This window comes from Trichechus manatus, unplaced genomic scaffold (assembly GCF_000243295.1).
Source record: "Trichechus manatus latirostris isolate Lorelei unplaced genomic scaffold, TriManLat1.0 scaffold00083, whole genome shotgun sequence".
In the NCBI taxonomy this organism is placed as follows: Eukaryota; Metazoa; Chordata; class Mammalia; order Sirenia; family Trichechidae; genus Trichechus; species Trichechus manatus.
Window position 1 is genome coordinate 8,838,296 of NW_004444019.1, and position 27,563 is coordinate 8,865,858.

The 27,563-nt window shown below is 39.5% G+C and overlaps 1 protein-coding gene across 8 annotated transcripts in view; it reads left to right on the forward strand.

Moving 5' to 3' along the window:
• The first annotated feature begins 9,086 nt into the window (after nt 1-9,086).
• Nucleotides 9,087-27,563, forward strand: part of FAM135A (family with sequence similarity 135 member A) — a 126,601-nt gene continuing 108,124 nt past the window's right edge. For 3 of the 8 annotated variants that reach the window (XM_023735864.1, XM_004381359.2, XM_004381360.2), the window contains exon 1: nt 9,087-9,385. The gene's annotated coding sequence lies outside the window, so the exon portion shown is untranslated. The remainder of the gene's footprint in view (nt 9,386-27,563) is intronic. The other 5 variants (XM_023735870.1, XM_023735869.1, XM_023735865.1 and 2 more) reach the window with 2 other exon arrangements.

A 27,563-nucleotide genomic window follows, 5' to 3' on the forward strand; every position in this document is an offset into this window, starting at 1 on the left:
ATGAATCTGCGATCTACTCCTTTTGGTCCTCACAAGTTAACCCCATTTGAAATAGTCACTGGATGTATTATGCCTCTTCCTTATAATGTTATAATTTCTGATTCAAATTTGATCTCAAATAGTTTGTTAAAGTATTGTCAAAGCTTAATACAGCATGCTAAAGCAAATGATAAAGTGATTAAACATGCTTATGCTCAAACTCCTCCTCCTGATTATACAGGTTATTGTGCCCCAGAACCTGGTGACTATGTATACTGGAAACGGCACCAGATAAAGGACTCTTTAGAACCAAAATGGAAGGGTCCCTATTTAGTTTTACTAACAAATGATTTCACTGCAAAATTACAGGGTGTAAAATCCTGGGTGCATCTTCCCCAATTAACGAAGAGCAAGGTTCCTGATTGGGTGATTGAACCGGCAGGAGGACTAAAGCTGAAATTCAAACGCCCTCCAAAAACAACCTCCAACCTACCACCTCCTTTGGATGAGTGATTCAAAAGTAAAATTTAGATATTTTATTATTTGTTATATTCTTTATCACTTAGCTAATCTATATTAAGTAGTTTTGATTTAAAATGATGTTGATTGTTTATTTAGTTACTCTTTTATTTGTTAGAAGAATAGTTACTTGGAATGAAAATGGTTTTGTCCGATTATCACAATCTGTAGCAAGTGCCAGTAATTTAACACAATGTTGGATTTGTCATCAAAACCCTCGTTCTGTTAAAGAAAACTCTGATCCTTTAGCATCCCCCATGTTAAATTATCATGTGATTCCACCTCTCACTATAAACTCTAATAAGACTTTAATCTGTGCCATTAGAGTTAAGATATGGACTCCTCTGTCTGTAACCCACACATTACCTATACCATGCTTTAATATCACTTCTGTCAGGTTAAATGACTACTTGTGTGATACCCAGTTACTCCAAAGATATCCTCATTTGCCTTGTAATAAGGATGGACATTTTATAGAATTATATCAACACCCTTCTAGAGATTTAAATGATTGGTATGAAGAGTGCTATAATAAGCTAACTGAAATTGCAATCCATAACCAGTTACCTCGTCCTCATGATTATAATAATATTGGAAAAACCTTACATATGTAGAATTACAGCTAGGAAGACTAACTACCTGTGATAATTCTCTAATGGAGACATGGTTGTCACATGTAAATTTTTCTATACCTTCTGTTTCCTCTGGACATACTTTATGTGCTCCTTATGGATATGTGTTTCTGTGTGGTGGATCCAACTATACTAGCTTAGATGATCCCTTTCCAATTGACAGTAAATTTACATGGGCAATCTCTTGTTTAGATTCCTGGTGAATGTGTGGCCAATGCACTTTGGGAACCTTAGGATTACCTTTAGATATTCATAATAATGATGCTAGTAAATACTGGAAAGGTAATGTTAATTTGTTATCCATTGTAAAACGAGAGTCAGAAGAAAGCCCATTGGTCCAACGTTCAGGGTGGGGTTAGTCATTTCTAAGAGCTTTAATTCCTAAATATGGTATATTTGAATTGGAGAAATCTTTAAGAAATTTATCAACTACTATGGGACAAATAGCAGATGAAGTTGCTAGAGGGATGGAAGCACAACAGCAATCTCTGACCTCATTGGCCAAGGTGGCATTAGACAACATAATAGCCTTGGACTTTTTATTAGCCCAAGAAGGTGGAGTCTGTGCTGTAGTAAATACCTCTTGTTGCATTTAGATAAATAACACAGGAGAAGTAGAACAGGATATACATAGAATTAGACAACAAGCTACTTGGTTACACACTGTAACACCCTTACAAACGCCAGATCTATTTGGTCGGATGTCATCAGGAATAAGTACATGGGCTAGATCACTACTGCAAGGGATAGTAATTTTCTTGGTCTGCATCCTGATAGTATTAGGTATAATAAGATTTATCTTCTATTGTCTTACACCCCTAAAAGGCAAAAGAAGGCCTCGGGCTAAAATGTTGATGTACATTGAGTCTGCTCACTCCGGCAATGCGATTGATGGGAGCATCACTCTTACTTAATAACCCGGTGAAGAACCAGATGGTATCCGGTGGAAAACCAGCACTGTGAGTTTAAAGAGCCTGCCATGGCCGCCATCTAGGAGCTTGACTAAGTCCAGGTATTGATCATCGATGTGTTATCTCCAATCTCCGATCAAAAGGAGGGGCTAATTTAGAAAATAATATTTGGAATCATTATTCCCTGACCGTGAGCATGGAGAAGTGTGACCCAGCTGGGGCTGGGCCCTCACAGACTCACAAAGACACATCAACTGGTCCCTGAGATAAGACAATGGATGGAACAAACAGAAATTATCTTAAGGAAGTTTTCACAAAAGGACAATAAAACCTAACCCAAAGGAATTCTCACCTTTTGTCTTTTTCTATTAACATTTAGTGAATAGGAATTTGTTGGACCAATGAAGACCCTCCTGACTTTCATAACTGAAACCCATACCAATGATTGTCAAGAAAGATGATTCAAAATGTCAGATTACAATTTCTAGCCAATCAGTGAAAAAGTGATGCTTTCAGTGATTCTACCCATTTTGTGATATTGATATATACTGATGATTCTGTAACCTTCCTTGGATTAGGGCAGACATTCTATCTCTGGCGGCATGCTTGTCCTCTTCCCACTTTTGTCCTTTTGAATATATGCCAAATAAAACCTTCTTTTTTACTTTACTAAATTTTGTGATGTTTTTCCCCTACAACACTTGAAATGTAAACTTCATCTAAACTACAACAATAGAATAAATAAATAAATAAAATGGGTATAATGACAAATAAATAAATAAATGGGTATAATGACAAATAAAATGGGTATAATCACCCCCTAATTCTTATACTCTATATAGCAATGAAACAATAAAAGGGAAATTCCATCTGCCAAGAATATTTTCCCCTAATCTATAAAAGCAAGCAATAGGTACATTTCCTCTTCAAGGAGTTTCTACAAATAGATTTGCCTCAAAGGTAGCTGTTTGCTCACTACCTGGATTGCTTTAAATCATATTTTTTGGGCTGAATAAATTCAAAAAGGCTTTAAATAGCTGTGACTTAAATTTCTATTTCATAATACAAAGAAATTTTCCTTTTCTGTACCCCAAATAAATTTGGTAAGTGATACACATTTCAAAAAAAAATGTAAGGATAAACAAATTTGGTAGTTGACCATGAAGGAAATAAAGCATAATGACAACTGTAACATAAAAATTTGATTTGATTGTGTGTGTATATATGTTTGTGTGTTTCTATTACGTTCCCATCAATGAAGTGGAAGGAAGAGTTTTTCTGCTGGAGAGGTTTTAAAATGCTTTAGGTTAATTTGGCATTCTTTATGGAGGTTTGCAAATTGACACAGGATATTAGGTTATAGCTCTTGTTTTTTTTTTTTTTTTTTTGAGACATATTTGAGCACTTATTATGGCTGCCTCTTATTATAAGTTTAATCGCTTATTAATCTATCATTACTCCTTCCACTGACAGGAATAATCAGAAATGTGTACCCCTTTTTTAGGAAAAAATCTCCGTAATCATCAGTTTCACAACATTCCTAAGGAGCAGCTTCTTACAATAACCATCTTACAGATCAGGAAACTACAAAAGAAAATTATCCAAATTTACAAGGTCATAGATAGTAAAAAGATATTTCAAAATTTTGATTATGTGCTCAATTCGTGAAGTTACTAATAAGTATATGACATTTAATCAAAAGAATTCTACAATTGAAAAAGACAAGAACACTAAATTTTGGCATACTATAATTTTAAGCAAACATATGAAAAGAAACATACATAAAAGTGCCAACAGTTTGATTTGTTGAGCTAAAGATTTTTCTTTTATTCATACTATGATTGAAATCATATTCAGTTATGATTACGTTTACATTATAACAATCATTTTTAAATTACTTGTTACAAGAATTCTTCCTTTGACTATTCAGAGAAAGTAATCCAATGATTCTACTAAGCGCCATTCTATTCAGAGGCAGCTTAGTAGCATGGAAAGAGAATGGTTTCTGGATCGGAGAGAACTGGGTTAGATCCCCAGTCTACCACTTACTAGCTGTAGGAGCTGGCTCAATTTCTTCATTTATACAGGAAGTTTATAACACCTATGTTGTTAAAATTTTGTTGTGATGATCAAAGATAATAAAGTATTAAGACTAGTGCACAGGAGATGATAAGGAAACAATAAAAGTTAGCTATTATTAGTATTACTAGTATCTGAAAACTGAAAGATATTATAGAATCTCATACAACACTTAGAATTTTACTCGACTCTATGTTTTTATTTTGTTTTTGCTACAAATTGTAGCTTTAAAATTAACAAAGTTCCTCCATTTTCATTCATTCTGTGCCTTCAATCATATTCTCCAGTCTCACCAGAAGAGGTGTTCCTCTTTTCATCCAGCTCTTGGACTAGAGAAGCATTTTGAAATAGAAAAATATTTTGAAAGAAAACTCAAACAGGACATAGAAATGGAATGAATGAGAGACAAAGGGAAGGGAAGCAACTAATATGACTGTGAGGTTCTGGGTTTAGGTAAATGGGCAAAAGAGAGTTATTCACAGAAACTGGAAGATTGGGAGGGACATGGAGCTGTGTGCAATTGGAAAGGAGAGAAGATGAATCCAGTTTGGGATATACTAAGAGGGGACTACAGGATGTCCAAGCTAAAAGGCCTAATGTGAAGCAAAAGATACGTGACTGGAGTTGGCTTAAAGATCAGGACCAGAATTTCTGAGTCATCAGAAGAGTGAGACGGTTGCCAAGTATGCTTCCTATCATAGAGCAAATGATAATTAGTATAAATATTATTAAAACAAACAAACAAGCAACCATACTGAGCTTAAAGCATGTAAGGAAGAAGATAACTCAGAAATCATTTCATTACTGTCACTTGATACTAGATAATTATACTTCACAGGAATGATTCAGTTGGATGGTGGTGGGAGGAACGTCTTCTGTCTGACAGATTCACTCTGGAAGATCCAAGCAGACACTCCATCTTTGTGAAATCCAGATAATCTGAGTTGCAACCAAAAAGTCACTTTCCTACTGCCCTTTTCACATTGTATAGCAAAAACTAGTTTGCAGTTTAATCAATTATGTAGTTATCAGGTTTCCTGTAATATCATTATGAAAGACTATGGTACATGCATTCTGAAAAAAATTTTACATGATTGAAAATATTTTTTCTCCTTTAATATATGCACCAGGTTCAATATATGTATAATAAAAAAAGTCTTCCTACCTTCCTCCCTCCACTCCCTGGCCCAGCCTGCAAGTTTCCTCCTGGAAACAACCAACATCATCAGTTTGAAAAAAAAGGAAAAAGGAAGAAAACTTTTTTAATAAGTGATTGCTATTACATTACAAGCAAGAAAAACTTGGCAATTGAGTTTTGTATCATGATTCCTCCAGAAAGGCCATGACTCTTAAGTCATGAAATAATGTTACAACATAAATTTATGAAGTAATACCTTTGCCCTTCTGGTCTGTAGATGTTACTAACCCACAGAAGGAAGTCCTATAATGAAACTTTGTTTTCCTCCACCTCATACTGCTTAAGGTTCTCGATAACTTACAGTTGAGTACTGTGGACACTCCCCCAAGTGTCTGCAATGATTATATCTATACTTTGCATACAGGCACGAGTGATTGCCCCAGGAGGTTTACTACTCCTCTAATCCTTACCAAAAAGAAAGAAAGAAAAAAATCAAAGTTCCCTTTATAAAATGCCCAAAAGAATCATACTGTTGAAAAAGTTGTGGAATGATTTTGACTATTTTAATTTAAAATTTGTTTAAAAATTTAAAGTTGATAATGGCCTGCTTAAAGCAACAGAAGTATTTTAAAAATCATAAATCTTGGAAACGAAAAGTGAGTTTATTTGGTTAGTGTTCTGTTTGTTGTCAGCTGCCATCAACTTGACTCCAGCTCATGGTGACCTTAAACATACAGCAGAATGAAATGTTGCTTGGTCCTGCATCATCCTCACAATCACCCGCATGTTTGAGTCCATCGTTGTGGCAACTGTGCCAATCCATCTGACTGAGGGTCTCCCACACCCTCATTAGCCCTCTACTTCACCGAACATGATATCGTCCTCTAATGACTGATCCCTCCTGATGTCCTGTCCAAGGCAAGTGAGTTGGACAATGTTCTGTTGTGATCCATAAAGTTTTCATTGGCTAATTTTCAGAAGCAGATTGTAAGGCCTTTTTTTCCCAGTTTGTCTTAGTCTTGAAGCTCCACTAAGATCTATCCACCATGGATGACCCTGCTGATATTTGAAATACTGGTGGCATAGCTTCCAACATCATAGCAACACATAAGCCACCACAGTACGACAAACTGAAAGACAGGTGGTGGAGTATTCTGTCTAGCAACTGACAAATGTAAGACATCTTTCCACAAGGACATTTTCAAATTTACAATTCTCATTTCTTCTAGTGTCTTAGTCTTTTGCTCAATCAATATTGTGCAACTGTGAAGGGGAGAGAGAACCTGATGCTCAATTAAGGGAAACAGTCCAGTTTAGAAGGGTTTAGCAAAGATTCAAAAACATTGTATGCCAAAGTTAAGCATGTAAACCAACTACAGGGTAGAAAGGATTTCAAACCTCTCACATTCTTTAAGCATTCACCACTTAGACTGAAAATGACATAGAACACAAGACTTAGTTTAAGGTACATTAAATGTGTCACAAAAATGTACGTCAGCAGCATAAAAGCTGATGCAACAGCTGGAGAGATGAATGGGAAATAAATTTAGAATCATGAAATTTATAAAGAATTTTCAAAGGAAAGACCTTAGACACTACATAATTGGACTCTTTTATGTAAGAGAAAACGGAGACCCAGAGAAGTTAGGAGACCAGAGATTATACAGTGTACTGCAGATCTAGAAACAGAACCCTGGTAATCTGACGATTAGATCAACATGTGCTCCACTCTTTAGTAGTCTCTAAGTCGAGAAGTATCACAATTTGTCTAATTTATTTAAGTCATTATTTTATAGTCTTCTATTGATGGAAAATTTTCAGGAAGCCTTGACTGAATCTCTAGATTAACCTGGTTAAATGTTCCTCTTCTGGTCTCCCAAACAATCTGTGCCTACCTCAATTTTAACCTTTTAGTACAACGTATTGACATTTTGTTTATATGCCTGTGTTTCCCTTCTCCCTTCCCAGATTGTAAACTCCCTGAGAGTTGAAACTCCTCATTGTACTCTCAGCAGCTAGCATTATACTAGTTGAACTGAACTGATTTTCCTTCAGACCTTCACCATGACCTGGCCCTTGCCTCACCTTCCCAAACCTCAGCTCTGGAGTGCTTTTAGTTTTAGTTCCATGCAAAGAACAGTTTCTGATCTGATAGCTTTTGTCCAAGGCATCCCCTTCTTCCTCTACCCACCCCCCGCCCCAACCTCCACACAAATCACTTTTTAACTCTACAGAATCATTTTCTCCTGAAAGTTTTTCCTGACTCATGCTTTCTCCTCAATCTAAACTGGATTAATGCTTCTCCTCTGCGCCCCAATAGCTCTCTGTGCATATATCTCTGCGCTGCACTGTAAACACTCCACTCAAGTTCTATGTTTTATTCATCTGGGTATCCTCCTCCGAGGTTAGTACAGTGCCTGGCACCTAAACCCAAAAAACCCAAACCCATTGCTGTCTAGTCTACTCGGATTCCCTATAGGACAGAATAGAACTGCTCTGTAGGGTTTCCAAGGCCGTAATCTTTACAAAAGCAGACTGCAACACTTCTCTCCTGGAGTCTGGTGTATTGGAACCACTGACCTTTGCGTTAGCAGCCAAGTGCTTTAACCACTGCGCCACCAGGGCTCCTTGCCTGGCACCTAGTAGATAATAAAATAATGTGATTTGAATGAAAAGAACATGCAACAGGGAAGGAATCTTGGCACAGGGTGTGTTTTAGGGTAAGAATGGATGGAGAAATGCAAATAATTGGACGCTAAGTATATTTTCCCAAAAAAGACAGATCAACACACTAGCTGCAACGGCAAATTTCTTCATTAACTCTTTTAGTAACATACTGAGCTTTATGCACCACAAAAGGTTCTGCTGGATTAGATTCAGAAACGGTAGTTGAAGAACTATCCTTCATGGTCTATCCAAATCATGGGCTTCTGTTAAGGGAATGTTAAGAGCTATGACATTACGTCATTGACCCCCTCTCGCCCTTTTGAGTGTCATCAACAGAGTAGCAATCATAGTGACAGCCACATCTCGCCCAAGACGTATAACAACTGGGTCACGAAAGGCTGTAGCTGTGGTGAGTCAGCATGGATCCCCTTCACAGCTGCTTTTCCTACTGAGCAAACAGAGGTGCGCACCCGGGAGATGGAGAGAGAAAAGAAAACAGAGCTTAAGTTCTATCACTCTCTCTTTTTGCTCTCTTCATGGAGCACTGGTAGCGCAGTGGTTAAGAGCTTGGCTGCCAATCAAAAGGTTGGCAGTTCGAATCCACCAGCCGTTCCTTGGAAACCCTATGGGGCAGTTCTGCTCTGTTCTATCGGTCGCCGTGAGTCGGAATCGACTTGATGGCAACGGGTTTAGTTTAAGTCTGGTCCTCTACTCCTCATCCTGTTGTTGTGTGCCGTGGAGTCGATTCCAACTCACTGCCCCATAGGGTTTTCTAGGCTGAAATCTTTACGGGCTTTACGGGAGCAGATCGCCAGGTCTTTTCTCCCGAGGAGCAGCTGGTGGGTTCCAACTGCCCTTAGCAGCAGCGAGCTTAACCATTGTGCCTCCAGGGCTTCTTTACTCCTCTTCCTAAACTGCTAAAAATGCAGACCCATTCCCCCAACTCTGTAGCTTAATCCTGTTTCTCGGGCTCGCGCATTTTATTGACGCAAACCTCTCGTTCTCGCGGGAACTTGGGAGCGGGAGCAGGGTAGGATCGACAAATCTCTCGAAATCTCAGTTGGCGCTGGAGTTACAGCCGCCGCTGAGACTCCGAAGGGGCGGGGCGTGGAAGGGGCGGGGCCTAGGCTCAGAGAGGGGAGGAGACAGGCGGGAGGGGGAGGTGAGAGGGGCCGGGGCGGGGCCGCGCGCCGGAGGACCTGTTGATCGCAGGTAAAGCCGGCGGGCTAGGGCTCCCACGGGGCTGGGGCGACTGCGCATGCTCGCTGGCTGTGCTGGGCTAGTCTCCGAGCGGCGGTGACGAACCGGCTCCTCGGCTGCGGTAGTTGCGGTGGCTGCGATGGCGATGTGACGGGGCCCTGGGGCGGGATGGTGCTGACCCGAGTAGGGCCGTCTTCTTCCAGCGCGATCACAAGCTCCTCCACCGGACAGGCGGTGGAAGAGGCCGAGCAGGTCAAGAGGTAAGCCCCTAACTGTTCTCTCGGTCTTCCCCGGCTCCCGACACCCACGACCACTCCCTCAGTCCCTCCTTCCCAAGGGCCCGGCAGGAAGCGGCCTCGTTCTTCTCATCCCCGGCTCACTAGCTCGTGTCCCTCACCCGGCTGCTGCCTGTCGGAGCCCAGCCCCCGGCCCGATGAAGGTCGGTGGGGACGGCGGCACAGGGCGCTCTCCCGGAGGCTAGGGGCCGCGGCGCGCCTCTCGCCCGATGCCCCGTGCCGCCCCTGCCCCTGTGGCGCGTCCCTCGGCCGGCTCTTCCCGAACCTCACGCCTCCTGTTTCCCAGCCTTCGCCTGCCTTTCGCCCCCTGCTCCATCCTCGCCGTTCTGTCCCGCCTTTACCCCCTTTTCAGGGCTCTGCTTTTCTGTCTGGCGCCTCCCACGTGCCTTTTCGCCACGGTGGTCCCTTCGTTGGAGGCAGCATATCCTTTTGCTACCCGGATTTCTTCTCTCTCTCTGTGCATCCCTAGTCTGGCATTTCCCTAGCTGACGCTCCTTATCCTCTCCGACCAGGTCTCACTCCGTTGCCTCCATAATTTCTTCCTTGGCTCTCTTTTCTTCTTATTTCCACCTTTCGGTACTACATATTAGTTCTCTTTTGTTAATTTTCGAATGTGCGTTTTGCTTTAGCATCGCTTAGCGCTAGAGTTCATCCTGTGTCCCCACCTTCTCCTTCGGAGGCCCTCACTCCTTTAATTTATTCTTTGCTCCCTTTTGGTACCCTGCTTCATCGCTTACCGACTAAATGGCCCCTCTCGTTCATTGCCATCCCGGTCCCATTTTTTTTTCCCTCTAAAACTGTTTTTTTTTTTTTTCTGTTTGCATCGGTCGAGCCTCATCATTTCAATCTGCTTGTTTTACTTTTTATTAAATCCCTTTAGAGTTATTTCCAACATGCCCTTCTTATCTTTCTTTTGCTTTCTACCTAAGCTAGGTATCCACTCAATAGTCTTACTTCAGGTTCCAATTTAATAAAATCTCTTCATCTTTCTTCTTCACTGGCTGGAAATTTATCATATGAGTGACAGTAGCATTAAACCAGTTACGCTTACTGACTGAAGCTTCAATTTTTTTAAATTATGTTTACCTGACTTGCCAGGAGAAGCAACTTGAGTACAGATTTGGTGGAACTATAAAGGGTTAAGATTTGTTAAAGGCTGACCTTCAAATATATGATTGAAATTTGGAAATTTTATTGTTCTCCAGTGAGTATAATTGTCCAAGAACTAATCATAAATTAAACAAAAGTTATTATTTGAAATCATTAATTTGAGATTTTATACATTTGCTATTGTAATTGATTGCATCACATCCCTGCTTTTCCTGAGGATCTCTGTTCTCTACTAATTGAATACAATTTCTGCTTATTTAAGAATAGAATTAACGTAGTGCATTTACTAAATGAGAAATATGTGAGAGCAGACTCTTAAATTTCTAAATTGGGTAATAGTTTTGGAGGTTTTTATTTGTGATCAAAACCATTTTTTTTTTTTTTTTTTGTGGTCAAGATTTGGCTTAAGTTCAGTCAAGTATATGAGACCAAATGGGCAACAACTGCCCAAAAGCAAAGATGAGTAGGCAGGAAGGGAGCGGAAAACTGGATGAATGGACATGGAGAACCCAGGGTGGAAAGGGAACCGGGGAGAGTGCTGACACATTGCGGGGATTGCAACCAGTGTCACAAAACAATTTGTGTATAAATTTTTGAGTGAAAAACTCATTTGTTCTGTAAACTTTCACCTAAAACACAATTTAAAAAAAAAGATTTGGCTTAAATAAAACTTTATAAATAATACTGTAGTATCTTATTTTGAAGGCATCTACTGAAGCAGTTGCTTTCAGCGAAGTGTGCCTTTAGGGTTGAAGATCAACTGGATTATGTATTTTTTTCTGGAATCTCAAAGCAGTCCACAAACACTAATTTCTTCCTCACAGTATCTGTCAGATGGGAATTAAGTTTTTCTGTTTCAGTTTTGGAGCCCTGGTGGCACAGTGGTTAAGAGCTTGGCTGCTAACCAAAAGGTCGACAGTTCAAACCCACCAGCAGATCCTTATACTCTGTCCTGTAGGGTTGCTATGAGTTGGAATCGACTCGACAGCAGAGAGTTTGGTTTCTATTTTATGGAGGGGAAATGCCAAGGCAAAAAAGTGTAGTTGCTCATTCAAAGTAATATGAGGTAAAAGCAGAAGCAGACACAGCATAGAATTTGGTGTCATTAAACCACTCCTGTTTAGAACAACCAGCAATTCTTGTGTATGGTAGGAGGTGTTTGAACTCCTCACCTTTTAAGTTGTTTTTTAAAAATGATTTATTCAAATGCAAATAGAGATAACTGCTGTTTCTGAAGGAAGTTGCCCTCCCTTCAAAGCTAGGTCTTTTTATTTTTAGGTAAATATTCATTTAAAAGTGAATGCCTACAAATTCTTGTTGCTATTTTTAGAGTTGATTTTATGGTCATAGAAATTAAAATAAGGTTTCATGTTGGACTCTCGGCACTGGAGTAGAAGAAGTAGGAAGATCTGAACTCTTATTATGACTGATGACATTACTTTGTAGAAGCCACTTAACCACTTTACCTTGGTGTCTCACCTGTAAAATGTGGGTAGTAAGGGTGGCCACCCATAATCTTACAGTAACAAAGTAAGCCCTAATCATTAAAACATGCTTAGCGCCACCACAGATGAAAATTGCTATATAAATACTTAGCAGTTTTTATTTCTTTTAGACTATGTAGTAAGAGTATATAACTAGACTGCTTAAGTCCCAAATCAAACTAGATGCTTTTTTAAAAATTTCAGACGTCTGTGAAAGGTCTAGTAAAATAGTGGTGATTGTGGGCCACCTTAGATTAGTTAATGTTTATATACAGTGAAACAGACACTGCAGCATTTAGTATGTAGAACAGTTATGTCTTTTGTTTGCCAGGAGTTGACGCTGTAAAGAGATGTAAAAGTTAAACACTTTTTTTATCTCCAAATTTTCTGTTGTCTTATGTTTTAGCTTTGTTTTCTGTAGATATAGACCCTTAAAGGTAGAGTTGTTTAAGGGATAGACAGGGTAAGAATTTCCTTTGCTTTGATTCTAGGTATTGAGGGAAAATTCATAAAAGTGAGTTTTGTGGTATGTACGTATGTGTGTGCATTTACATGAATGGGCATGGGGATATACAAATTTGAAGTAAGTAGTTTTTTTTCCCCCATCACTAAGAAGGTTTAGAAATGAATAGGTATAAGAAGCAGAGTGGGGATAGAGAAAAAAGTATTTTTAATTCATCCAGTGGTTTTTCAGAAAAGTTACAAAGCACAAGTTGTTAGGTAGATCTGGTGTTTTCAGAAAGAATAAAGTGAAGCAACTCTGTATGGGTTTCACCATTTTATTTTTAAAGATTGGCAGTTCTTAACAGGTGCATACTTGGTTACCAATGATGTACTAAACTTAAAAAAAAAAAAGCCTCATTTTTTTTCTTAACAGGAATATAAAGATATCAGGCATATTATACCATTAAGAAATGTCTCCTACTTGAATAACTCCTTGTTGTTGTTGTTAGGTGCTGTCGAGTTGGTTCTGACTCATATAGTGACCTTATGTACAACAGAACAAAATACTGCCTGATCCTGTGCCATCCTCACAATTGTTGCTATGTTTGAGCCCATTGTTGCAGCCACTGTGTCAGTTGATCTCACTGAGGGTCTGCCTCTTCCTTGCTGACTCTCTCCTTTATCAAGCATGATGTCCTTCAGGGACCTCCTGATAACGAAGTCTCACTATCCTTGCTTCTGAGGAGCATTCTGGCTGTACTTCTTCCAAGACAGATTTGTTCATTCTTCTGGCAGTCCATGGTATATTCAGTATTCTTCGCCAACGCCATAATTCAAAGGCATCAATTCTTCTTTGGCCTTCCTTATTTATTGTCCAGCTTTTGTATGCATATGAGGCAATTGAAAATACCGTGGCTGGGATCAGGCATACCTTAGTCCTCAATTATCTCTCAACGAAAAAAGCATTCGGAGAAAATTATAGCATATTTACTTTTAATGGGATTAGGTCTCTATCAGACCATCAGAATATAGAAAGTATTCAAAAATAATGTTGTCAATTTAAAAGTCTGCAATTGATAGTATTCTGGAACATTTTTGTTAAGTTCTGAGAAATGGTCTTTTGCTATTGTTCTTAATTTAATCTAAACTAAAACTATTCCTTCATTGAAATCCCCTTGAAGTTGTCTTATAGGATGCAGCTGCTTCATTCATGATTGTTTTTAGAGCAATGGTATCTGTAACATTTGTTCTTTGATGTCTTCAAGTTACCAGTAAGTCATGGGTTTCAATTGGAAATACTGCTAACTGTAAATGTCTAAGCCAGAAGGTCTGGGCTTATTGGCAATCACAATTTAAGGCCTTGGAGGCCTATATTCCCTTAGCTATCGTTTTTGTCTTTTGGAATTCAGAGCTCCAGATTTTAAAACCACGGTCATCTTTACTCAGGTTTACCTTAAGACTAAAAATTAGTCATTTTCTTCAGGCAGATAAGATTAGAATGTAAGTTGTTACCCGTCTATTTCTATAAAATTAATAACCATTTTATATCAAATTATAATAAAAACAATATGAAAATGCTTGCCATGGCCCCAGTTTGGTAGAAGAATTCTGAAATAGTCCTCCAAGTAGTGGGAGCCAGAGAAATGACAATAAGGAGTGAAGTCAGTAGAAAAATTCTTTGAATATAGAGTTGAAACATTCAATGTCTTTGTCTTTTTTTTTTCCCCCAACACTTGAGAAGATCTTAACTGAAGCCACCCCTTCTGCCTTTAAGGTCCTATGGCCTTTAAATGAAAGTATTTTCTAGCTATGCAATTGAAACTTACGATAATAGGCTGTTTAGTTGCTTTGGATAGACATGTCCTTGAGTGAAATCATATTTAAGAATTGAGATAAAATTACATCATAATGTCAGCTATTTATTGAGCAGTCTGCATCTGTCAGTGGCGGACTGGGAATTGCTATGATGCTGAACAGGTTTCAGCAGAGATGACAGACTGAGAAGAAAGACCTGGTGATCTGCTTCTGAAAATCAGCCAGTGAAAACCCTTTGAGTTACAACAGTTTGATCCACAGCTGATCATGGTGATGGTACAGGACTGGACAGTGTTCAGGGTTTGTTCTTTCTCCCCCATCCCCCCCAAAAAGAGAAGAATTTACCTGTTAAGTTTTTCTGTAATTTGTGCAGTATGGCATATGGCTGCCCCCCAAGAGTTTATTTTGGTGAATGAGGAGTTGCAGCAAGTTTCTAGACCAGAGATTTTCCTTACTTGACATGTCCTGTCTACTGTAATGATTCTGATAAACTCAGTTTCTCTGTAAATCACTTTTGTTCTGTTGTACATTGGGTCACCATGAATCAGAGGCTGACTTGATGGCAGCTAACAACAACAACAATGCACCAAGTACCATGCTTAGTGCTTTGTATGTATTACCTATTTACATCTTACGTTTTGAGCTGGGAATTATAAATATTATTTCCATTTCAGAAAACTGAGGCTTAGAGAATCTGAATTTGAATGCAGGTCTATCATACATCGAAGTTACTGCTAGACTAAAGAAAGCAAGAAAACATGATCTGTCAAATAAGAAAACATTATTTGTTTTGTAGAATATTTTTCAGAAGAAGATTGTAATGATTTTTGTTCTGGTTTTGAACTTTGTGCTCTGTCTTAGTAACCTAGTGCTGCTGTGACATAATGTACCACAAGTGGGTGGCTTTAAAGAACAGAAATTTATTTTCTCCCAGTTCAGGAGGCTAAAAGTCCAAATTAAGGTTGGGGCTCTAGGGGAAGGTCCTTCCTGGTCTCTTTCAGCTTCTAGTAGCTGCCAGTAATCCATGGTGTTCCTGAGCTTGTAGATGCATCTGTCTCTGTCATCTGTCTTCCTCTTAACCCTGTGTATGTGTGTCTCCGTGTCTATTCTTTTTATAACTCAGTAGTAATTAGGCTTAGGACCTACCCTACTGTGGTATGACCTCATTAACATAACAAAAGAAAATCCGTATTTCCAAACAGTCATGCTTACAGTTACAGGGGTTAAGATTTCAACACATATTTTGGGGGGACATAATCCATAACATGCTCTGTTGAAAGAGCTTACAGGAAGCAATATTTCAGCAATGTTGGGCAGATCCCAGAACTAGGTAATAGATGATGACGGTGGTTCTTTCTGAATTTCATCTCATGTTAAGAGGAGTAGCTAATTTGGAGTTTTCTGGGGTTTTTAAGGTATATAATAACATGGCATTTTTAAAGGTATTCTGTATTATGTTGTTGGTAATTTGTTTTATGGCATAGATGTGTCCTGAAAAGTTTACATGAACTACTTTTAGTAAATTAAATCCTACTTTCCATTGTCCATGTAATGTTATAGGTAGCTTTTATTAACTATCACCCAGTGAGCAATAGGAGCCCTGGTGGTGCGGTGGTTAAGAGCTTGGCTGCTAACCAAAAGGTCGACAATTTGAACCCACCAGCTGCTGCTTGGAAACCCTACGGGGCAGTTCTACTCTGTCCTATAGGGTTGCTGTGAGTCGGAATCAATTCAACTACAGCAGGTTTGGTTTGGTTTGGAATGAGCAATAGAAGTTCTTTGTTTCTTTACTTCATTCTCGTGTAATAAATCAACTGTGGAAATACTCTCAGAAATTAACTAAGGCTCCCTTCTACATTGTTTTTCTGTCATATTAACACAGAGATCCAAAGTCAACACTATTCTTTTTGAGAGTGCTGACTTTTTAATATAAGTGTCAGCTCTAAGTTTAATAATAATATATTTACCTTTTATTAGACAACAACAGTTTAAGGCCAAATTTTAAAGAAATCGGAAGAGAACAATACATTTAAATAACTTTAGGTTTTGTGTTTGGGTTTGAGGTTTAAGAAATTTGTGGATTTCATAATTAGGGAATAATGTTAATTACATGGGAAGTTGAATATATTTAGTTTATCAAGTGTAATTTTTTCATTAGTGTATTCTAATTTCAGTTTTTCTTTTAGTAGCAGCACATTTATCTTGTTGCTTGATGATCACTGGCTCTCTCTCCTATAGCAGTTCAGGTGCAGACTTTAGAATCATCCAGGTGCAAATACAGGCATTGAAGTCAGACAGATTTAAGTTTTTGTCCTTTTTTCATCATCTCCTGTGTGACCTTGGATAAGTTATATAAACTTTCTGCTCCTTAGCTTCCTCACCTGTAAAATGGAGTAATAGTAGCTCTCAGATTGTTAGGAGGATTAAATGAAATAACATAGCTAAAGCTACTGGTGCAAGGATTACCGTTGTTAGTTGCCCTCGAGTTGGCTCATGGCATTCTTATTTATAACAGAACAAAGCATTGCCTGGTCCTGGGCCATCTTCATCCAGAAAGTTTTGAGTGTCTATATTTGATAGTTATTTAGTATTGATATTTGGTCTATATTTGGTATGAACAGAGAAACATAGCTTTTAAAAATATAATTTGTCTGTCAAGCTATTCTTATTATCATTCCTTTGGACGATTCTCTCCCTCCCCACCCCCCACCCCCCAAAAAAAGAAGAATTTACTTCTTAAGTTTTTCTATAATTCGTGCAGTATGGCATATGGCTGCTCCTCAGGAGTTTATTTTGGTGAATGAAGAGTGGCAGCAAATTTGTAAAACAGTGGCTTTCCTTACTTTACATGTCCAGTCTACTGTAATGATTCTGATAAGCTCAGTTTCTCTGTAAATTCCTTTTTAAAATGCAAATTGCTACTGATGAAAGTGTGTTGTGCATGCAAAAGATTAAAAGCCATTGATCTGAGTGGTGGTGATCTTCAGAATCAGGCAAGTGACAGGTGGCTTGACCATGTTAGAGCAGGATATAATCCAGTGACTGAGCATGTTAGTCCCTGCAAGAAGGAGCTTACAAAGCTGGGTAGCATGTCAGGCGTCAGTCAATCAAGAAAGGCACTGAATGTAAATAGACAAATAAGACCATAGCTCAGACTGAACCAGCCAGTGCAGATTGAACCAACTCAGGTGGCCAGAAGTTAAACCAGATAGCAGGCTTAAAGATGCAAGACTAATCCAGATGTCGCTGGCTGATAGTTCTCAATTTATTGCTGTCCTGCCTGACTAGCTCAAAAGATTAGCTCAGCAACTGGAAGGACCTGAGCCTATTTGGATTGAAGGACTACTTTGCCCCAGGTGAGTGGAACTTGGGGAAGTTGGCAGCTGAGTTCCCCTAAGAGACCCATCTTCCTACTTTCCTCCATCTGCTGCAGAACATGACTGTTAACAAGAGTCTTTTATTATTTGCAAGGTTATGTGAGCACTATTCTAAAGGCTTCTAGGGGTGTTCCTATTTTGGGCTTCCTGCTTATTCATTTGAAGAAGGTCCAAGAAAATGGACCCCAAATCAGACTAGATAGTATTAGATGGATTGTCTTAATCTACTTTTAGAACTAGATTTCTCTGTTCCTATCATATCCCTATTTAACCTACTTGAATTTAACTATACATATTAGATGCTTTTCCTTCAGTTGGTCCCAGATCCTAAATGTCAGTCTCCGTTCCCACTTATCTGCCATAGTGTGAGCCCTTCATCTAGCTGAGCGTGAATCTGTTGTTTCTTCATTTGATATCAGTTCCTACGTGTCTGCTATAGTGTGAGCTTCTCACTACATTGAGTATAACATTTAAACGTGTATATTTTTTGTGCAGCATGGCCCCAAAGTGCAAATTTACATTATCTGGTGTTCATCCAAAGAAACACTTTTTCCCCTAAAGTTGGAGGAAAGAGTGAATGTATTGTCCTTACTGAGAAATGATATATTGATTGTCAATATGGAGCCTTTCTAAGGAATTTTCAAGGGTATGTTAGTCCATGGGTGATTTTTGCCTAATGTGGTGTCCTTAGTCTCTAACTTCTGCATAAGATGGGGTGCCATTATTTGGACTGTCAGTATTATAAGCTCTGAATCCATTTGTCCAGTTGCTGCTAACTTGGGAATCAAATTCAGAATCTGGGGCTGTTGGTTCTATAGTTGAAGGATTTAAAAAAAAAAAAAAAAACCCGTTGCCATCGAGTCAATTCTGACTTATGGCAATCCCATGTGTTACAGAGTAAAACTGCTCCATAGGGTTTTCTTGGCTGTACTCTTAACAGTAGCAGATCGCCAGCCCTATCAGCAGTACCACTGAGTGGGTTTGAACCACCAAACTTTTATTCCTTAGGTTGACAAGGAGAGTGTCTGGAATCTCCAGTTTGTTCAATTCCTTTACCCTCTGCCTTAGGAGAAAGAACATCCTTAGGGAATCTATTTTGGGTCCATAGTTTGAGTCAAGGATGTTGGTTCTTCGATTTCTGTGAGAGGATCTAATGATCCTTTGGTCTTTTGGACCATAGTCCATCTTGAGGAACCTCTGAGCTGTACTTCTTAGTTTCAGATGTTACCACATCCTTTTTTAGCTTCTGAAACACTCATGAATTCAGACTGAGTTGAATGTGATTAGCTATCAGTATCAGTGTGGATGGTGCCAGGCCATCTTCCACATTTTTCCAGATAATCCATGGCTGAACTCTCCTTTGTGGATATGGTTGTTTTTCAGCTGATCTGATGGGAATGAGCATCCCTGTAGTCTTAGAAGCTATGCATGATTCCTGTGCATCTAATACTACTTCTGAGACAGTTACTATATAGTGCAGCAATTAAAGGAATGAAATGGTATTCTAGACTATAATAAAAATACAATGTGAGACATATAATTTAATATTTTCTAGTAGCCACATTAAAAAAAAAAAGGTAAAATTAATTTTAATAATATAGTTTATTTAACCCAACCAGTTGCCATCAAGTTGATTCCAACTCATAGAGACCCTATACAACAAAGTAGAACTGCCCCATAAGGTTTCCAAGGCTGTAATCTTTATGGAGGCAGATTACCACATCTTTCTTCTGCAGAGCCACTGGTGGGTTCAAACAGCCAACCTTTCAGTTCGCAGCAGAGCACTTAACTGCTGCACCACTGGGCTCCCTTATTTAACCCAATATATCCAAAATATTATTTCAAGATGTAATCAATATAAAAACCAATAATAATGAAATATTTACTTTTTTATACTAAGTTTTTGAAATCTAGTATGTATCTTACAGCATATCTCAATTTGTATACTGCGTTTTCAACAATTAAAGTAAAATGGTGTCCTATCAAAACAACCCCCACGTGTCTGTCAGTTCGTCATACTGTGGGAGCTTGCATGTTGCTGTGATGCTGGAAGCTATGCCACCAATATTAAAACACCAGCAGGGTCACCCATGGCAGACAAGTTTCAGCTGAGCTTCCAGACCAAGACTAAGAAGAAGGACCCAGCAGTCTACTTCAGAAAAGAATTAGCCAGTGAAAACCTTATGAATAGCAGTGGAAGATTGTCTGATACAGTGCCAGAAGATGAGCCCTTCAGGTTGGAAAGCACTCAAAGTACAACTGGGGAAGAGCTGCCTCCTCAAAGTAGAGTCAACCTTAATCATGTGGATGGAGTCAAGCTTTTGGGACCTTCACTTGCTGATGTGGCACAACTCAAAATGAGAAGAAACAACTGCAAATATCCATTAATAATTGGAACATGGAATGTACGAAATATGAATCTAGGAAAATTGGAAATCATCAGAAATAAAATGGAATGCATAAAGATTGATATCCTAGGCATTAGTGAGCTGAAATGGACTGGTATTCGCCATTTTGAATCGCACAGTCATATGGTCTACTATGCCAGGAATGGCAACTTGAAGAGGAATGGCATTGCATTTATCATCAAAAAGAACATTTCAAGATCTATCCTGAAGTACAGTGCCATCAGGGATAGGATAATATCCATATGTCTACAAGGAAGACCAGTTAATATGACTATAATTCAAACTATGGCCAGAATTGAAAAACTGAAGATTTTTACTAACTTCTGCCATCTGAAATTGATTGAACATGCAATTAGGATGCATTAATAATTACTGGTGATTGGAATGCGAAAGTTGGAAACGAAGGAGGATCGGTAGTTGGAAAATATGGCCTTGGCGATAGAAAAAATGCTGGAGATAGCATGATAGAATTTTGTAAGACCAATAACTTCTTATTTGCAAATACCCTTTTTCAACAATATGAACAGTAACTGTACACATGGACCTTGCCAGATGGAATACACAGGAATCAAATCGACTACATCTGTGGAAAGAGACAATGGAAAAGCAAAATACCATCAGTCAGAACAAGACCAGGGGCCAACCGTGGAACAGACCATCAATTGCTCATATGCAAGTTCAAGTTGAAACTGAAGAAAATGAGAACAAGTCCACGGGAGCCGCAGTATGACCTTGAGTATATCCCACCTGAATTTAAGAGACCATCTCAAGAATAGATTTGACACATTGAACACTAATGACTGAAGACCAGACAAGTTGTGGAATAACAGTAAGGACACCATATATGAAGAAAGTAAGAGATCATTAAAAAGACAGGAAAGAAAGAAAAGACCAAAATGGATGTCAGAAGAGACTCTGGAACTTACTCTTGAACATCGAGTAGCTAAAGTAAAAGGAAGAAATGATGAAGTAAAAGAGCTGAACAGAAGATTTTAAAGGGCGGCTCGAGAAGACAAAGTATAATGATGACATGTGCAAAGACCTGGAGATAGACAACCAAAAGGGAGGAACATGCTCAGCATTTCTCAAGCTGAAAGAACTGAAGAAAAAGTTCAAGCCTCGAGTTGCAAGACTGAAGGATTCTATAGAGGAAATATTAAATGACACAGGAAGCATCAAAAGAAGATGGAAGGAGTACACAGAGTCACTGTACCAAAAAGAATTGGTCGACGTTCAGCCGTTTCCGGAGGTGGCATATGATCAGGAACCAATGGTACTGAAGGAAGAAGTCTAAGCTGCGCTGAAGGCACTGGTGAAAAACAAGGCTTCAGGAATTGATGTAATACTAATTGAGATGTTTCAACAAACAGATGCAGCACTGGGAAGTGCCCACTCGTCTATGCCAAGAAATTTGGAAGACAGCTACCTGGCCAACTGACTGGAAGAGATCCATATTTATGCCTATTCCCAAGAAAGGTGATCCAACCAAATGCAGAAATTATCAAACAATATTGTTAATACCACACGCAAGCAAAATTTTGCTGAAGATCATTCAGAAGCGCCGGCAGCAGTACATTGACAGAGAACTGCCAGAAATTCAAGCCGGATACAGAAGAGGATGTGGAACAAGCGATATCAGTGAGTGCTGATGTCAGATGGATCCTGGCTGAAAGCACAGAATACCAGAAAGATGTTTACCTGTGTTTTATTGACTATGCAAAGGCATTTGACTCTGTGGATCATAACAAATCATGGATAACACTGCGAAGAATGGGAATTTCAGAACACTTAATTGTGCTCATGAGGAACTTGTACATAGATCAAGAGGCAGTCGTTCGAACAGAACAAGGAAATACTGCATGGTTTAAAGTCAGGAAAGGTGTGGATCAGGGTTTTATCCTTTCATCGTATTTACTCAGTCTGTATGCTGAGCAAATAATCTGAGAAGCTGGACTGTATGAACAAGAACACAGCATCGGGATTAGAGGAAGACTCGTTAACAACCTGCGTTACACAGATGATACAACATTGCTTGCTGAAAGTGAAGACGACTTGAAACGCTTGCTGATGAAGATCAAAGACCACAGCCTTCAGTATGGATTACACCTCAACACAAAGAAAAGAAAAGTCCTCAGAACTGGACCAATAAGCAACATCATGATAAATGAGAAAAAGATTGAAGTTGTCAAGGATTTCATTTTACTCGGATCCACAATCAACACCCATGGAAGAAGCAGTCAAGAAATCAAACGACACATTGCATTGGGCAAATTTGCTGCAAAAGATTTCTTTAAAGTATTGAAAAGCAAAGATGTGACCTTGAAGAATAAGGTACTCCTGACCCAAGCCATTTTGTTTTCGGTTTCATAATATGCATGTGAAAGCTGGATGATGGTTAAGGAAGATCAAAGAATTGATGCCTTTGAATTGTGGTGTTGACGAAGAATATTGAATATACCATGGACTGCCAAAAGAATGAACATGCCTGTCTTGGAAGAAGTACAACCAGAATGCTTCTTAGAAGCAAGGATGGCGAGACAGCGTCTCACATACTTTGGACACGTTGTCAGAATGGATCAGTCCTAAACCAAAGCTAAGAAGTTTCCTGAACATAATCAAACAGTTCGAGGGACAGAATAGCAGGGATGGGAGTCTGGGGACCATGCTTTCAGGAGACATCTAGGTCAGTTGGCATAACAAACTTTATTAAGAAAATGTTCTGCATCCCACTTCGGTGAGTAGCACCTGGGGTCTTAAAAGCTAGCGAGTGGCCATCTAAGATGCATCAATTTGTCCCAACCCACCTGGAGTAATGGAGAATGAAGAACACAAAGACACAAGGAAAATATTAGCCCAAGAGACAGAAAGGGCCACACATCAACCAGAGACTATCAGCCTGAGACCAGAAGAACTAGATGGTGCCTGGCTACCACCACTGACCACCCTGACTGGGAACACAACAGAGAGTGCCTGATGGAGCAGGAGAAAAGTGGGGTGCAGAACTCAAATTCTAGTAAAAAGACCAGACTTAATGGTCTGACTGAGCCTGGAGGGACCCCGGAAGACATGGCCCCCGGACTCTGTATTAGCCCAAAACTAAAAACCATTCCTGAAGCTGACTCTTCAGACAAAGATTAGACTGGACTATAAGACATAAAATGATACTCGTGAAGAGTGTGCTTCTTAGCTCAAGTAGATACCTGAGTCTAAATGGGCAGCTCCTGTCTGGAGGTGAGATGAGAAGGCAGAAAGAGACAGGAGCTGGTTGAATGGACATGGGAAATCCAGGGTGGAAAGGAGGACAGTGCTGTCACAGTATCAGGAGTGCGACTAGGGTCACATAGCAGTGTGTGTATATAAAGTTTTGTATGAAGAAACTAACTTAAACTGTAAACTTTCATTTAAAGCACAATTTAAAAAAAAAAGATTTCCAGATTCCTTTGAATAATTAGAGGCCACTGATAGTGCTGGACCAGTGAGGATTGGCTGGAGCTCAGTAGTGGTTGCTCTCCTTTGCCTTTACTCCTTTCTCTGATTTTTTATTCCTCTATTAATACATAGGAATAAAATAATTATCTTTTCTGGTTTTTTTTTTCTGGAGGAGGGGGTGAAAAACAGATTCATCCACATCACTGTATACATCTGTACACATATTTTATAGTTTCTACTTAGGGAATATGCAATGAAAAGGACAGATTTCAGGAAAACTAAACAGCAGGAATATAAGAAAAAGTACAACGAATACAAGAGGAAGAAGGGTGGAGGAATCTGCTAGAAGGTCTTGAACTTATACTGATGTCTTAGTTATCTAGTGCTACTATAACAAATGCCACAAGTGGCTGGCTTTAACAAATATAAATTTATTTTCTCACAGTTTAAGACACTGGAAGTCTGAATTCAGAGCACCGGCCCTAGCGTAAGGCCTTCTCTCTCTCTTGGCTCAGGAGGAAGGTCCTTATCTCTTCAGCTTCTGCTTCCTGGTTCCTTGGAGATCTCTGTGTGTCTTGGCATCTGTCTTACCCCATCTCTGCTTCTTTGGCTTGCTTGTTTAATCTCTTTTATATCTCAAAAGAGATTGACTCAACACATACCCTACACTAATCCTGTCTTATTAACATAACAAAGACAACCCATTCCCAAATGGGATTATAACCATAGGCACAGAGGTTAGGGTTTGCAACACAATTCAATCCATAACAACTGGTAAAGGCATTTTATCACCAAAGTTCATTCATGCATGTCTCTGTCTTCAGTATGTCAGTTTAATGATTATTTTCTCCAGGTTGACTGGGATTGAATAGGAGTAAAATAATAATATCTATGGAATGTTTAATGTTGATTTATTAAGTATTCATTATATATTGATTGTCTACCATGTGGCAGGCAGTGAAGATACAGCATGAATAGGATAGACAGAACTTCCTGCCTTCATGGAGCTTACATTTTAGTGGGGAGAAACTGTATAAAGACTAATAAGTCGTATCTTTAGTATGTTAGTGGAAATAAGAGCTAAGGAGGAAAGAGATATAGAGTATTCCAGGAGAGGGGAGTTATACTATTTTTGGTAGCGTGGCCAGAAAAGGCTTAACTGAGAAGCTGGCATTTGAGTCAAGATCAGAAGGAAATGGAGTGAATCATGTGGATATGTTGGGGGAAGAATGTTCCAAGGAACAAGTACAGAAGCCTGGAGGAAGAAGTTTATTTGGTATGTTTGAGGAACAGCAAGGAAGCAAGTATGATTAGAATGGGCAGAGTGGTAGGAGATGAGGCCAAATTATATACGGCCATTTTGAAGACCACTGTAAAACAGTTTTCCTGAGTAAGATGGAAAGCCATTGAGGGTTTAGCAAGGAGGACAGAGACATGATTCAGATTATATTGGAATTATCTGGCTGCTTTTTTTGAAAATAGCCTGATGGGGGAATATATTAGTTAGGGTATAGGTTAGTGTCTTAATTATCTAGGGCTGCTATAACAGAAATACCACAAGTGGATGGCTTTAACAAAGAGAAATTTATTCTCTCACAGTTTAGGAGGCTAGAAGTCCAAATTCAGGGCGTCAGCTGCAGGGGAGGCCTTTCTCTGTCTCTGTCGGCTCTGGGGGAAGGTCGTTGTTGTCAGTCTTCCCCGGTCAAGGAGCTTCTCAGCACAGGGACCCGAGGTCCAAAGGACGCGCTGGTCTACTGGCTCTATTGTTTCTCAGTGGTATGAAGTCCCCCTGGCTCTCTGCTTGCTTTTCTCTTTTATATCCCAAAAGAGGTGGATTTAAAACAACCTAATCTTGTAGATTGAGTCTTGCCTCATTAAATAACTGCTTCTAATCCCACCTCATTAACATAGAGGTAGGATTTACAACACATAGGAAAATCACATCAGATAACAAAATGGTGGACATTCACACAGTACTGGGAATCATGGACTAGCCAATTTGACACACATTTTTGGGGGACACAGTTCAATCCATGATAGTTAGGTATAGTTGCTATAACAAAGAGTTATAAGACAAAAAGTCTGAGCAGTCTAGGCAGGTAGGATAGCTGTGCTCTGTGAAACCACCGAGGAACCCAGAATCCTTTCATCTTTTTGTTTCGTCATTCTTTAGGGCTTTGTCCTAATCTGTTTGGTCAAAACTAGGCCCCTGTCAAGAAGATATTCTAGCCTGAAATAAGGGGAAGCAGATGAAGTCCAGGGCAAAGAATTTCCTTTTAAATAAGTGAGGTACTTATTTACTTCTGTGTGCATTCCACAGGGAAGATCACTTGGCAACACTTGTCATCAAGGGAGGCTGGGAAATGTAGTCTCAGACTGGCTGACCATTTGGCTAGGAAGAAGAGGAAAACCTTAATGACAAGCAGGCTACCACAGTCTGCCCTTTTGGCCACCTAAATATCCATGTGTACCCTTCTTCCTACCTGTTGAAAACACTCCTACCTCCCTTCCCCAAGGAAGACAACCCAAGGTCTCATCCACTTGTTGCATTAGTCTAGGTTTGCTGAGGATTATGTAGTACTTTCCGTCAGTTCTGCAAGACCTATCAACAAGACACAGCTATCTGCTCCTCCCCGACCCCTTCCATACACACCCAACATACAGTGGTATGTCTGAAAAACAGTAATAAAATCTCCCGTTTGGGAAAGTGAACAAGGAGAAATACAGAGCAGTCTCTGTGCTGGGCAGTAATAATGAAGATCCCTTGCCCTGTCAGTGAAGTAATATCCTGAGTTCTGCTTTTTGGTAAGAATGCCTGTGCCTGTAACACTGTGACCACTGTCTTGCTGTCTGGGTGTTTCTTCCTTGTATTAACCTCAGTGGCCACATCTGAAGTTGGTATTGAGAGGAGAGTTTACCCACTTTGGATGATAAACAGTTTTCATAACCTGCTTTCTGCAGGTTTGCTAGCCTGCAGGTTACACAGTCACAGACTTGTGTACTAGCTTATAGTTTCTTTCACAAATACAGCTCTCTCGAAACCATAGTAGGATTCTTATATGTTAGTCTCCATTCACTTCTGCATGTCAGTAACCACACCAAAGTTCTTTTCTGGACATAGTTCTTAAGCCTGCCTCATTTATTGCTTTCTGTGCACCCACCACCTTCCCTCATTTTAATGGCTCTGTCTTGAAGTGATGTGAAACAACAAGCATTGGTACAAAGCTGGATCCCCTTTTTTGGTCAACTAAAACCAAAACTCATTGTCAGAGAGTTGAATCTGACTCACAGCGACCCTATAGGACAGAATAGAACTGCCCCATAGGGTTTACAAGGCTGTCAATCTTTATGGAAGCAGACTGCCACATGTATCTCCTGTGGATCAGCTGGTGGGTTCGAACTGCCAATCTTTCAGTTAGCAGTTGAGCACTTTACCACTGTGCCACCAGGGCTCCTTCTTGTTTGGCCGTAAAGTCTTAAATATAAGGCCTATGAGACAGGTACTAGTTAACAGTCTCATCTTCTGATGTTTGGAGTATTGAAGTAGTTGGCTGCAAGATCCCACATTTCTACCCTCCTCTCTCTTTCCTATCCATCTTTGCTTGCAAACTGGTCATTTCTTGCCCAAGTAACTGTAGCAGAGAACCACCAAAACACACCTGTGTTGTGGCTGTGGACTTTTTATGGGCACCTTCAATAAGTGGAAACCGTGGTGGTGAGTGTTTAAGAGTTACAGCTGCTAACCAAAAGGTTAGCAGTTCAAATCCAGCAGGCACTCCTTGGAAACCCTACGGGGCAGTTCTACTCTGTCCTGTAGTGTCGCTATGAGTTGGAATCAACTCGACGGCAACAGGTTTGGCTTTTTTTTGGTAGTAAGTTATTGTAGGCAATACTTTTTTTTAGTATTTTATTGTGTTTTTCGTGAAAGTTTACACAGCAAATTAGCTTCCCATTTGACAATTTCTATACCTGTTATTCAGTGACATTGGTTACATTTTTCATAATGTGTCAATATTCTCATTATTTCTGTTCTGGTTGCTCCATTTCCATTAATCTAGCTTCCCTACCCCCCCCC